The sequence below is a fragment of the Tamandua tetradactyla genome, chromosome 12 (assembly GCF_023851605.1).
Source record: "Tamandua tetradactyla isolate mTamTet1 chromosome 12, mTamTet1.pri, whole genome shotgun sequence".
Lineage (NCBI taxonomy): Eukaryota > Metazoa > Chordata > Mammalia > Pilosa > Myrmecophagidae > Tamandua > Tamandua tetradactyla.
The window spans coordinates 89,524,329-89,537,437 of record NC_135338.1 but is presented as its reverse complement, the minus strand read 5'-3'; the positions used below and the strand labels follow the sequence as shown (position 1 = coordinate 89,537,437).

Sequence of the window (13,109 nt, the reverse complement as noted above, 5' to 3'; positions counted from 1 at the left end):
GTTTGATTATAATATTCCATGGCATGTGTCTGTTTGGGTTTATACTGTTTGAAGTTCGTTGAGCATATTGGATATGCATATTTATGACTTTGGCTAAATTTGGTACATTTTCAACCATCATTTCTTTGAACATTCTGTGTGCCCCTTTCTCTCTTTCTTCTCTTTTGGGGATGCCAACAATTCATATATTGGCATGCTTGATGGTGTCCCACAGGTTCCTCAGGCTCTATTCTGTATTCTCCATTCCTTCTTCTTTGTGTTCCTCAGACAGGATGATTTAAAATGGTCTTATCTTAAAGTTCACTGACACTTTCTTCTATCATGTCTAATTAATTAAGCATTTCATATTATTTCATTTTGTCTAGTTAACATATCATTTATATTCACTTTTTAAATTTTTTAAGTTCTTGCCCTAGACTTGGTAATATATTTTTGACTAATTTAAATCTGCCTTCTAATTACACTGTACTGCTTCATGTGTAGTACAGGTTCCTATAAAAGAGTTTTCCCAATAACCCTCTCATCTCTTGTGACATTGCTGGTTCATTTCATTTATCCACATACTATAAATATCCAAAGATGTTTTTACTATTATTGTTTTAAACAGTTATCTTTTAGATCTATTAAGAAGAAAAAAACAAAAGAATTTATTTTACCTTCCTGTATTCCTTTCCTAACATTCCTCCTTTTTTGAGAAAAAAGAGAAAAAAAAGAGAGTACTTACAAGTTTCTGATCAATATCATTTCTCAGTGCCTGGACAACTTTTTAATTAACATTCCTTATAGGTAAGGAGATTTGGGGTCTTATAGTTTTCTAAATGCCCCTGAAATTCTAGATTTCATGATGGCAGTTTGTCCTCCAGTGATAGTTCTCTGATGGAGACAAGAAAAATAATTGGTTTTCACTTTCTCCAGCTATTTCTTGTTATAAGGTTGGGAGTCATGACATCAAAATTGTTTACCTGTTTACCTCTGAAACTGGAAATCTTTACAGTGTTTTTTCTTTTTATTCCAGCTTTGCATTTCTAGGATAAACACCACTTATCATGATATATTATCGTTTTTCATCTGTTCATGGATTTGATTTTCTAAAAATTTGTTAATCGTTTTTGAAACATTTTTATTGAAAGTATTGACTTGCAGTTTTCTTTTCTAGTAATGGTTCCTCTCCCCTGCATTTTAGTCTAACAGTGTAACACTTGTTTCACAAAATAAGCTGGGATTTTTGAAAAGATGTTTTTAAAGCATTGGTGGTATTTCTTCCTTAATGTTTCATAGAATTTTCCAGTGTGCATTGTATGTTTGTGGCATGTCATTTTCTATATATGTCAATTAGGTCCAGCTTGTTTCTAATGTTATCCAACTCATCTATATTTTACTGATTTTCTGTGTACTTACTCTATAAATTACTAACAAAGGAGGGTTGCAAGTTCCCTCAGCTATAGCTGTGGACTTCTTTATTTATCCTATTAGTTTTGTTAGCTTTTGTTTCATGAACTTTGAAACTGTATTATTGGGACTTTTTGATGTATTGACCCTTTTGTTGTTATTTATTCCTGGTAATAGTCTGATTTTTTTTTTTTTTGTCTCACTTCGTATTTCTTATGCTTAGTGTAACCTCTTTGCACTTTATATTTAAAGTGGGTTTCTTGTAGCCAGCACTTATTTGGCTGTTCCTTTTATATCCAGTATGAAAAAGACTCTAATTTCTGCCTTTTAATCATCATGCTTAGAACATTTATATTTAAAGTGATATTTAAAGCAGTATACTTCCATATCGCCTCTCATCATTTCTACTATTTTTATTATCATATATATTTCCTCTCATTCTGGAAATATATATGATTTCTCATTCTAGAAATATATATGATAATATATTTATTATCATATATATTTCCTCTCATTCTGGCCTCTCTAATCTAGTATTTTGTTTTCTGTTTGCAATAGTTTTACATTTCAAATGACCCATTTCATCCCATGAGCTCATATACCCTGGGGATATTGGATGCTATCTGTGTCAGCCCTGTTGAGTTCAAGAACAGAAGAGTTAAACCCTAGGGTAGAGAGCTTCTTACTCTAGGTCTTTTCCCCATTTTCCGCCCCTTAACAGAGTTTTTGAGCTGCAAAATTTTACTCCCATAGACACCTTCCCCAAAGGTCTAACATCTTTGTTATAGGGCCAGGGATGGTTGTTCCAAGCAATTAAGGAGGTAAGGAAAGAACCAACCATCAAAAGCTTATTTTCTACTCCCAGCCACACATACACACGTATAGTCTTCCATGTACCTTATGCCCACCCTTTACATACACCAGCTGAAAAGATTTCTCTGTTTCTGCTTGGGCTTTTCATAGTTTCCATCTCGACATTTAGTCTCCATTGTTCCTATCTGGAATTGATATTGCTTCAGGGAACCAATAAATTTAGGAACTGTTTTGATTTAAAAACACTTGCCATTTTCACACCATTTATTGAGAACTTGCCGAGCACCCTGTTATGGTATGGAGAACTTTCTACGAAGTCCTATGGGAGCATAATTGTTTTAGTTTTCCAGAGCTACTATAACAAATACCATGCAAAGGATTAGCTTAAACAATGGGGATTTATTGACCCATCATTTTGAAGCTAGACATCTAAAATCGAGATCTCAGCCATGCTTGTTTTCTTCTAGAATCTGTAGTTTCTGATACTAGTGGCTGGGAGTCCTTGGGGTTCCTTGGTTTGTATCTCTGCCTCCATCAAATGCCAGTTTCCTCTCCTTTCTGGCTTCTGTGACTTCCCCAGTCTTTTTACAAGCCTAACACAATCTGGATTAAGGTCTTCCAGTGATCTGGATAATCACCATACCTTAGCTAAAATAACACCTTCAGAAGGTCCTATTTGCTGTGGATTTATATCCACACAGACGGGGGTTAAGATTAAGAACATGTATTTGTTGAAGTGCATAATTAAAAGTACTACAGCCCCAATAGAAGAGATTGAGATTTCCTATGGGAATCTGATTCCATCAAATCTCAGTGACCCCTTTACTTTGTTTATTACATATAGTCCACCTCAAAGGTCCTCCCTAGATGTGAGGATTCTTAAAAAATCCCCAAGTAATACTATATTCAGCCAAGGTTGAGAACCACTGTTATAGTCTCACCTGTTGTCTTTGATAATATTAGCTTCTTCTATTTTGGCATACCACTATTCTCTTGCTCCCTCAAAAGTTAAAGTATTCTTGTCCAAGTTAGCAAATCACCTGCCAAACTTTGTCATGCTTGGTTTCTCTGAGATAGGCTCTATTTTCCTACAGGAAGTCATGTTCACCAGTATATAGACTACTAATTTTTGCAACAAACCAACAATATTTAAGCATAGAACCTCTTGAAGTATTTTAAAACTATATCAGACTTTGTCAGCAAGAGAGTGTTAGTGTTTTTAATTCATTTTCTTAGCACATTAGCAAAAATAATATTTGGGAACCCAGTTGACCTATTAAATTCTGTAATTTATACTAAAATCCGACACTGCATACATTATGGGTGAGAATAAATATTTAGTTTCTTGAAATTCTTAAGAAACAAGAAGACCACTAAATTCTCTTCACAGATTGTGGTGTAGCAAGGATAACCAGAAGGTATGCTGACATGAATTTTGAGCAAAGTGTTCAATGCAGCCAAGTATAAACCTTACAACACAGCAACAACAAATCTTGGGTATTTGCATCATTTTGCTAATGGCATAAGAATAGTTCTCAGTCAGTTTATACCTGGAATTAAAAACAATGTGCCATATGATACCTTTACTGGTGCTATCCCAGCTTCAGCTGCATATATTTTATGCGCAGACCATTTGGGCAAATCATTGTTAGAAAAATACTGCAGAACAAATATATTCTCAAAAATATCCAAATCACTATTAAAAACTTAAAAGTATTAGCTGTGTTGATCAATGCAGTTGTTATAGCAATAGGTCCAGCAGTAGTTTACAAACATATACATATATGATACTTGTTTCTGTGTGCCAAGGCAGATCTGACAGAGTTTGATCTTTATATACTTCGAGGTAGACAACTAGACTAAAATAACTAGCAAAAAATACTATTCATACTAAATTTAATAACTTGTAAAATCTAAAAGCAGCATGTGAAAGCTCATTTATATTTATTTCTGTACTCTGACTTGCTTACAGCTACTGATAGAGTAATGGGGGGCATTTTATTTGACCTCATGCTAACTTACTTGACTTTTCTTCTAGAAAAGAAAGCTTTCTGGGTTTAGGATTATGGAAAACAGTCGTCATTCGCATTTTGTTAGGCATAGAGTTGTTAAGGATTCCACATGAGACAGCAAGTCAAAGATTAACAGATTTCTTAGAATTTTCTTTCTGAGACCTAACATTATGAGCCTTTATTTGTCATTCAGCAGGCTCAAAATAGCCATATATGAAAAGAAAGTAGTATATTGGAAGTTTATGTATTTTCTGACGAAGTGAAGCAGGGTTTATTTGCAAGATCTTTGGGCTCATTTACTTTCATTGCCTCTCCATCTGTTTCAGATGGTTTGTCATCTTTAGCGCCAGGGAATGGCAGTCTATCCAATTTAACCCACACTGCTCAGCTCATTTAACTAAGTCAATGGCTGGTTATGTCAGAGTTGTTTTTTTTTTGTTTTTTTTTTTTTTGATATTTACTGAAATAGCAACTAGCCAACTAGTAAGCAAAAAAAAAAAAAAAACTCATAGAAAATCTGTTCATTATAAATCCCCAGTCAGATTTAGTCAACTTGGTGAGATTTTTTTAAATGAGTTCCAAACTATGACAATGCTTTCCTAAGTAGGATGTCTGTCCTCTAGAGAGCCACTCATCAGGAAATGAAACAAAAATTCAGGGCTAATTGTTATCAGCAGTTACTACTGAGAAGTAGAAATGGGGGAGGACCTTTATATTGTTGTATGTACTTCTCTACTGTTTGAGTTTGTAAACAATGAGACTGCATTACTTTTGAGATACAAAGGAACAATAGAAAATATAGTTAATAATAGATATGGCTATATAATTCTTTCACCTAATGATATGAGCTCTTGCATGAGGTAATGGAATTTAAAGGGAGCACGGAGAGCTTCAGTTGTGTTCTGCCATTTTTGAACAGCTGTAAACAACCCCGAATCATTCTTCTGTTTCCCCTTAATTTGTTATTCCTTTTCTTATTGAAGTGAAATTCACATGGAATTAAATTCAACATTTTAAAGTGTACAATATAGTGGGATTTAGTGCATTCACAGTATTGTAAAGTCATCACCTCTCTCAAGTTCCAAAACATTTTCATCACCCAAAAGTAAACCCTCTACCCATGAAACGGTCACTTCCCATTCCCTCCTCCCTCAGCCTCTGACAACCACCAATCTGCTTTCTGTCTGTATGGATTTATCTACAATGCTTATTTCATATAAATGGAAGCATATATTACTTGTTCTTTTGTGACTGGCTTTGTTCATTGAGGACACTGTTTCAAGCTTTATCCACATTGCCACTTGTATCAGCACTTCATTCATTTTGACGGTGGAATAGTGTTCCATTCAATGCATATACCACGTTTTTTTTATTCATTCATCTATTGATGGACATTTGGGTTTTTGGTAGATTGAGTTACGTAACCCAATTTAGACATGTTCTTAATCTTTGTTAGCATTCCTGTGGGTATGAACTCATTGCAGATAGAATGTCTTAAAGATGTTAAATTAAGGTGTGGCACAACTGAATAAGATTGGTTCTTAGTCCAAATTAATGGAGTCCTTTATAAGCAGAAGAAATTCCGATAAAGTAAGAGAAAATCATGGGGAGGAGGTGGGACCCAGAAGCTAGGATTTGACAGAAGCAGGGAGAGAAAGGAGAGAACATGGTCATATGATACGAGGCAGGGATACAAGCTGAGGAACTCCCAGGGGCACCAGCTGCCAGCTCCAAAATGTTAAGACTTTGGGGAGAAACCATCACGTTACCGGTGCCCTGATATTTGGACTTCTTCTAGCCTCACAGTCAGAATTTGTTAACATCTCATTGTTTAAGCCAGTGCATTGCACTGTATTTGTCATGGAAGCCTGGCAAACTAAAATAGGTAGTTTCCACCTTTGGCTTTTGCAGTAATACACCTATGAACTTGTTATATGTTGTGAACTTGTTGTATAAGCATTTTTTTGAGTCCCTGTTTTCAGTTCTTTTGGATATATATGCCTAGGAGTAGAATTTCTGGGTTATATGATATTCTGTGTTTGACTATTTTAGGAATCACCGAACAGTTTTCCACAATGTGTTATTCCTTGTCAATCCCTTGTTTCTCTCCTCCATTTTCTTCTCTTGTCTTTATTTAAGTTACTCTTCTCTTCTGAGGAGAAGCAGCCATACTGCTGTGGCAAGATGGCCTGACTTGTGGGGCATGCCGATCTCCTATTAACTGGGCATGTTGTTTAGGTCTCTGAGCCTCAGCCTCCTCAGCCTCAAATATAGGATACTGTTAATGTTTACTTCACATAGTAGAATAAATACTATAATTACATTAAGTGCCATAATGTATGCTAAAGTGCTTGGACATTGTAGACACTCAATATTTATTGATATATGAATTGAGCATGATCAAAGAATTATATAAGGTGTGAGAGAGCCTTTTCTAGTCCCCTGAACACCTCCCTGCTGGCCTCACTTCACATTTGTGTCCCACATCCATTAAAACACAGTGAAGAACAACCATATGACCTGGCAGTCCCATTATGAAGTGTGCACCCACAAGAACTGAAAGCAGGAACTCCAACAGATCTTTGCACCCCGATGTTCATAGCAGCATCATTCACAATTGCGAAAAGAGGAACAACCTAACTGTCCATCAACCAATGAAAGGATGAGTAAAATGTGGTATATACATGCAATGGAGTATTATTCGTTATTGAAAAGAAATGAAGTCTTAGTACATGTGACAACATGGATGACCCTTGAAGACATCATGTTGAGTGAAATGTCAGACACAAAAGGACTAAGACTGTATTTTCTTACTGATTTGGAATAAATTGAATAAGCAAATTCATGGAGTCAGAATCTAGAATATAGTTTACTAGAGGGCTGGGTGGGAACAGGGTGTTAAGGCTTAAAGTGTGTAGAGTCCCTATTTGTAATGATGAAAATGTTTTGGTAAAGGATTTAGTGATGATAGCACAACATTGTGAATGCATTTAACAACACTGAAATACGTATCTGAATGTGATTAAAAGAGAAAAATGCTAGACTGTATGTAAAGTAACAGAATTAACATTAAAAAACCCAGGGAACTACACAACAGAAATAGTGAACCCTAAGTTAAACCACGGACTATACTGAATAGTACATTTATAAAAATGTGCTATGATCAATTGTAACAAGTGTTCACACCAATGCGAGTTGTTAGTGATAGAGTAGTTAATACTATGAATATCTTGTATGTTATGTGTGATTGCTCTGTAAGCCCACATCTTTTCTAATAAAGAAAAAGTACACAATCATGCAATCATAACATATTCAAAATATACGTGAGAAAGACATAAACGAAGAAGCATGAATACATTGGTACCTCTTCTTTGTTAAGGTCTAGTGCTTCTAAGGACTAAAAAAAATGGTCTATTGGGGAGAAAGTTTGCTTTGAAGTTCTACATGTTCTGAATGATGAACATTTGCCTTCTATGACTTCCGTTCTGTATCCATCTGAAAATGTCACCCCTCTGCTCACCATCCTCAAAGGCCATCCCATCTCATTCAGAGTGAAATCCAGAGTCATTACTGTGACCTCCGATGCCACCGTGATTTGGCGCTCACCACCTCTCTGACCTCATCTGCTGCTGCCGGCCCCCAGTTCATTCCACTCTGGTGAAAGTGGCCTTCCTGCCCTATATACCAGGACACCCCAATGCACCCTTTGCTTACACCACCCTCCGGGCTCCACCTCCAGGACACCATGTTGACCACAGTGCATCATTTAAGGTTCTTCTTTCCGGAATGCTCTTTCAGAAGCCACAAACATGACCAGCTCCACAGTTGCTTCAAGTGTCTGCAGTCAGTTGTTATCTTAACAGAGTGGTCATCCCTGAGCACCTTTTAGGAAAGAGTTCCCTTACCCCTCACCACTTTCTGTTCTGTTTGTCCTACTTTACTGTTCATAGCATTTGTCATCCCTGTTGTGTTACGCGTTCATTTATTTATTTTATTCTTGTGCATCTTTCCCCTGTAGGTAATATGTCTCTTAGTGAAAGACCTTTACTGTTTTTTTTAATGCTTTTCACCCACCACCCAGAATGATGACTATTTCATATTGGTGTCTCAATAAATATCTGTGCCAAAATAACCATCAATACAACTAATAATACTACAAAGCATTAAATTACTTTTTGGGGGATATTACACTCATTATGCAAAGTAGATTGCTCATTGAAGCAAAATTAAAACTTTTGTCAAATTCTCCTCTTATCTCCCAATGAAATATGAAAAATTTAAATGCAGAATAGATGTTGATGTAGGTAATAAACTCCCACAAGGCTGAAACTGTGTCCCTACACATTTGTTACAAGAAATAGCCTATAAGTGCTGAATTAATATGGATCATGATTGATTTAAAATGCATGGTGTTTTGCACTGGTATTCAGCCAACATCTATATTCAATTAAATAATCATTACAGTTGCCTGAGTTTGTGTGTTACACTAATGACAAGAGCGATACTTGCAAAAGCTGGATTTTTTCTTTTTTCTGGGATGATACAGGTGCCACGGAAGTCTGGGTAAGATGCAGAAATTTGAAATTCTGTCCTCATAAATTAGTTCGTGCAGAGTGGAGTCTCAACTCATGTGAACAACTAATTTTAAAATCTCCATGTTCAGGTAAAAAGAAAAGAAAGGAATCCTTCGTTTCTCTTGAGTTTTGGGGATCAGCTGGAGAACAGATTTGCATCAAGTTTAACTGTAAATGTGTCACTTTTTTCATCATTGAATCTGCAGCAACATCTCATTCTGTAGCTGATTCACCTGCTCTGCCAGGTGTCTTCACCCACCGGTTTTATAAATATTTGTCTAAAGTCTTCTTTTTTTATCATTCTGTTTTTGTGTAATATTAGAAGAACCAGAGCCAATTTGTTAGGGAGAAGTAGGTTTTCCAGTTTTTCTTTTGGCTGTTGATGACTTTGGTCTCTGAATATCCCCCTCATGCTTGGCTGGCATGAGACAAATTTCTCTGAGCTGAAAGCAGGCTCTGGGCATTAAAAAGAAAAGAAAAGAGATAACTGTTATCTTTCCAAGTGCCTCAAGTCACACCTATGTGTGAGCACTTTCCTAACATGTCTGTTTCTCTGGGAATCATTTCACACTTGCAGTTTTTATATCTCAACAAGGGTGTTGGCTTTGGAGTCAGATAGACTTGGATTTGACTTTCACCTTTCTCAGTCCACAGCTCTTGAGATCTTCAACAAATTGGTTGATCTATCCGGACCTCAGCTTACTTATCCATGAAATGCGGGGAACTGCATTGCAGGATTGCTGTGAAATCCGTCCTTTAGATTCCTGTTCACAGGTCCTCTTCTCAGAGAGACCTTGACCATCCCACATAAAAGTACATCCTTGCTCCATGGCCCAATTTCCAAAAGAGATTTGCTGCTTATTTTATAGGGAGAATGATTTGAACAACATAACATCTGAATACAAACTCCCTTTCTATTCCTTTCTATAGGATATCCAATAGTTTTCAAACTTAGAGTGCATGGGAATTCCTCAGCAGGTTGTGTTTGGGAGATTTGGGACACTCTCAAGTGTGCATTTTATAATAGGTATAGATTATATTAATTATATTGATCCCTCTATGTAGATTTCAGAATTTAGAACTCTTAGAAGACATAACATTACAGCAAATAATGCCAAATAAAGTAGCTCAAATGCCACATAAATGGGTGTTCAGCATTTTTAACAAAAGAATCCTAAAGAACAATCTTCAGTTAGTTTTCAGTCCTTGAGGTTAGGCCCACTTTGACTTTTCTATTTGCCCAAGTTTACTGTTCCTGAGATTAACTCATTCCTAAGTCTTGCTGAGCCTTTCTCCCCAGTTCTAGTAAAGGCTTCCCTTTCCTTTCTCCAGGAAACTAACTCCTTGTCTTAATAAGCTTGGCAAGTTTCTATTTCCCAGAGTCTTGTCTTCGTTTTGCCAGCTCCCTGCTGATGCAAGGACTCAATCACCCTAGCTGGTGTCCTTATAAGCTCTGCTCCACCCTAGCTGGACATAAGTCCCACTGAGGTACGGGGAGTTCTTTCTGGAGCTCTGCAGATTGTGTGGTCCTAGATTCTCTGTTGACTGCGTTAATCCTGCTGGGTGTCTCTGAGAACATGCCAACCCCCTAATAGGCCTACACACACACTCACTTCTATACTCCTCACTTGAGAGAACAGGGAGGGTCTGGAGAACGTAGTGATTCTCCCAGTAGGTTCCTCTGTCCACTAATGTCACTGCAAAGTGGAGTAAGGGAATCCTACTACAGAATTTTGCAAAAGAGTAAACATCTGACAGCTTCTGTAATTCAGCTCTTTCCATAACAATAACATTGGTGACTTAAGCAGCCAAATTCTAAAAAAAAAAAGAGAGAGAGAAGAAAAAAGTCCATTCGATTTTGATTCCACTAAACCCATCTGTTCAAACTGGCTGTAATAGAGTTAACCACATGCAGTTTTAAATTGGTGTACATTAGGACATGCAGTTATATGGTTGGAAACGGACTGTTATTAATGTATGTATTTTAAAAACCCTGTCCCCCCCGAGCCCCTTTGATACAGTAAACTCTATTAGTGTGGCTTGAGAAGGCATATTCTAAAAGATGAATGTGGAAGCGAACCTCTATAGCACCCAACCATTTCCATTCTTCAGAAGTCTCAAATAGGGTATATATAGGCTGTTACCTTGAGGATGGTTGTCTAGTAGGCGTTGGTTACAGTTCTTTAGTTTCTCTCTGTCTTCAGATTTATGTCTTCCTCTGTCAAATTTAAAAAGGAGAAAAAAATAAATGAATCCTCTGGAGCTGAAACAGAAACACTCGGTCTTCTGTAACCTGCAGTTCTTAACCTAATGTGGCAGCTCATAGGGAAGCTGTCGGATCTGCAACCCTAATTGCTGTAAGTTGCCTCCCCTGTGCACACGCGGAACGGTTGGGAGTGAATGCACGTTGACAACCTTCCTTCTCTGCTCTATGATGGCGTGTCCTAACTGTGTGCGGTGTCTTACCTCTGCCACTCTCGGGTGGGCCAAATATGAGTGCCTAAGTAGTCATCGCCAGACAAGAAGTTAGTTTAATCTGCATGTATTCCTAATGGGAATGGAGACAGGCATGCGTCCGTGGTTTTAAAAGGTTTCATGGCACATGGCACACGTAGAGGCATTAACTCAGTTCAACATTGTTTCTTTGTGACCTCCTTGACTGAGATGGTCAAACCCCAAAGTGGAAGACCCCGCTATAAATGTTGCATCATAAAACCCTCATCATTCTATAAGGAAGAGAAGAACCTCTAAGGAAGGTTCTCATTAACAATTATTCAAATGCTTATTGAGCATTTGTTGCTCTTCTTATTTTGAAAAAATTCATATGGTGCTTCTGTGTATGGATACACATGTACGCACACACACACATCTATGTGTGCCCGTAAATACACACACGCCACAGAGTACTGCTATTAAATCAGTGTTGGCAGATGGTGAGTAGTCAAGAAGTGCTTGTTGGCTTGAAAATGGCGCCATGTATCACTGACTCACTGTTAACAAATATTTTCTCATTTACTCTAACTGAAAATAATGGAGGGATAAAATCGGCATGGGCATTTAAACATGGGGTAGGAAACTTTCTTAATCTAAAGTATTGGTAGTAGTTGAGGTATTTGAAATTTATTGCAGAAAGATTGAGACTTTGTGTTAATTATGTCTTTGCAAAATTGTGAAGTGGAGGGCAGAGACCTTTCATTTTCTAATCAAAGGCAGATTCTTTATTGATAATAATAAAGTTGGTAGGTCTCCTTTATAATGTGATGAAGTACGAATAAGAGGACCGGCCCTGGAAGAATTCACGATTAGATAGAGAGGTCAGCCCCTACCTCATAGTTCCTGCCACTTTTTTTTCCCGGCCCCTCCCTTCGTTTTTATATTCAAGCCTTCTAGAAACCAAGTGTCCTGAGCCAGGTCTTCTCAATCTTTTCTCCTACAATTTTTCTAATAGTAGGTGGGGTGGGGTATATGGGTAGGGAGCATGCTGCAGCCTACCACAGGACTAACATTTCTTTGAAGTCTTATGTTTTACTTTAATAAAATCTTGTGATGTTTTCCATTCCAATTGTTTTTACATGCACATTTATTTTATATTAAATACCCCCTGATTATATTTTATAGTTTATATTAAATACCAACTGAGAATTGACAGTTTGTATTATTTGGTGGTTTTAAATACAATTTGGTAAAAGAATTGACCAATCTCAATTTGAAAACCTGGAACTTGACTTATTTTTAACTTCTCATCTGCTGATGTCTCACCATAAATCAACTTTGTGGTGATCACTGATCTTCAAGGTCAATCCGCTTTGCTGACCGACCCTGTCTGTGACTCAGTTTTTATTCTGCTTTACAGCTAAGCTCCAAGTTTTATCAATGGATAAGTATATTTCCCTCCATGTCTTGTTCAGATTCAAAGTTGCTAGATTGGTGGAGCACACACTCTTTGTGTCAGCATCTAATGGTCACTTAGCCTATACCAGGCAAGGGCTTACCCTCACAGTTTCACTTCCATTTGATGAAAAATCTCTGTATGTATGGACCTAGTGTAGCTGGAGTCTTTCCTGATCCTTCCAGATGTAATGCACAAAGCCTAACTCAGGAAACATTATGGCTGATCAAAGCAGAAGGAGTTTTCTAAGTCTTGATATAATGCATCTCAAATGGCACTAGTTGGCCTGTTCAATTGAAATGTATTCACTAGTTTATTCTCATTTAATGAATAAAATCAATTGGTTGATAGTGGATTTGGCATGGCTTTCCATTTATTCAAAAACATGGAAGAGAGATAGATGTATCTCCATTTGAAGACATCTTGCCCTGT

At 37.1% G+C, this 13,109-nt stretch overlaps 1 long non-coding RNA gene across 2 annotated transcripts in view; it reads right to left on the bottom strand.

The window, feature by feature from the left end:
• The window catches only part of LOC143651653 (uncharacterized), a 39,858-nt gene extending 28,440 nt beyond the window's left edge, over positions 1–11,418 (bottom strand). For both annotated transcript variants that reach the window (XR_013160101.1, XR_013160100.1), the window contains exons 1-2: positions 11,255–11,418; positions 10,933–11,006 (exon numbers count right to left, since the gene is read on the bottom strand). This is a non-coding gene — a long non-coding RNA (uncharacterized LOC143651653). The remainder of the gene's footprint in view (positions 1–10,932; positions 11,007–11,254) is intronic.
• Positions 11,419–13,109: the final 1,691 nt, after the last annotated feature.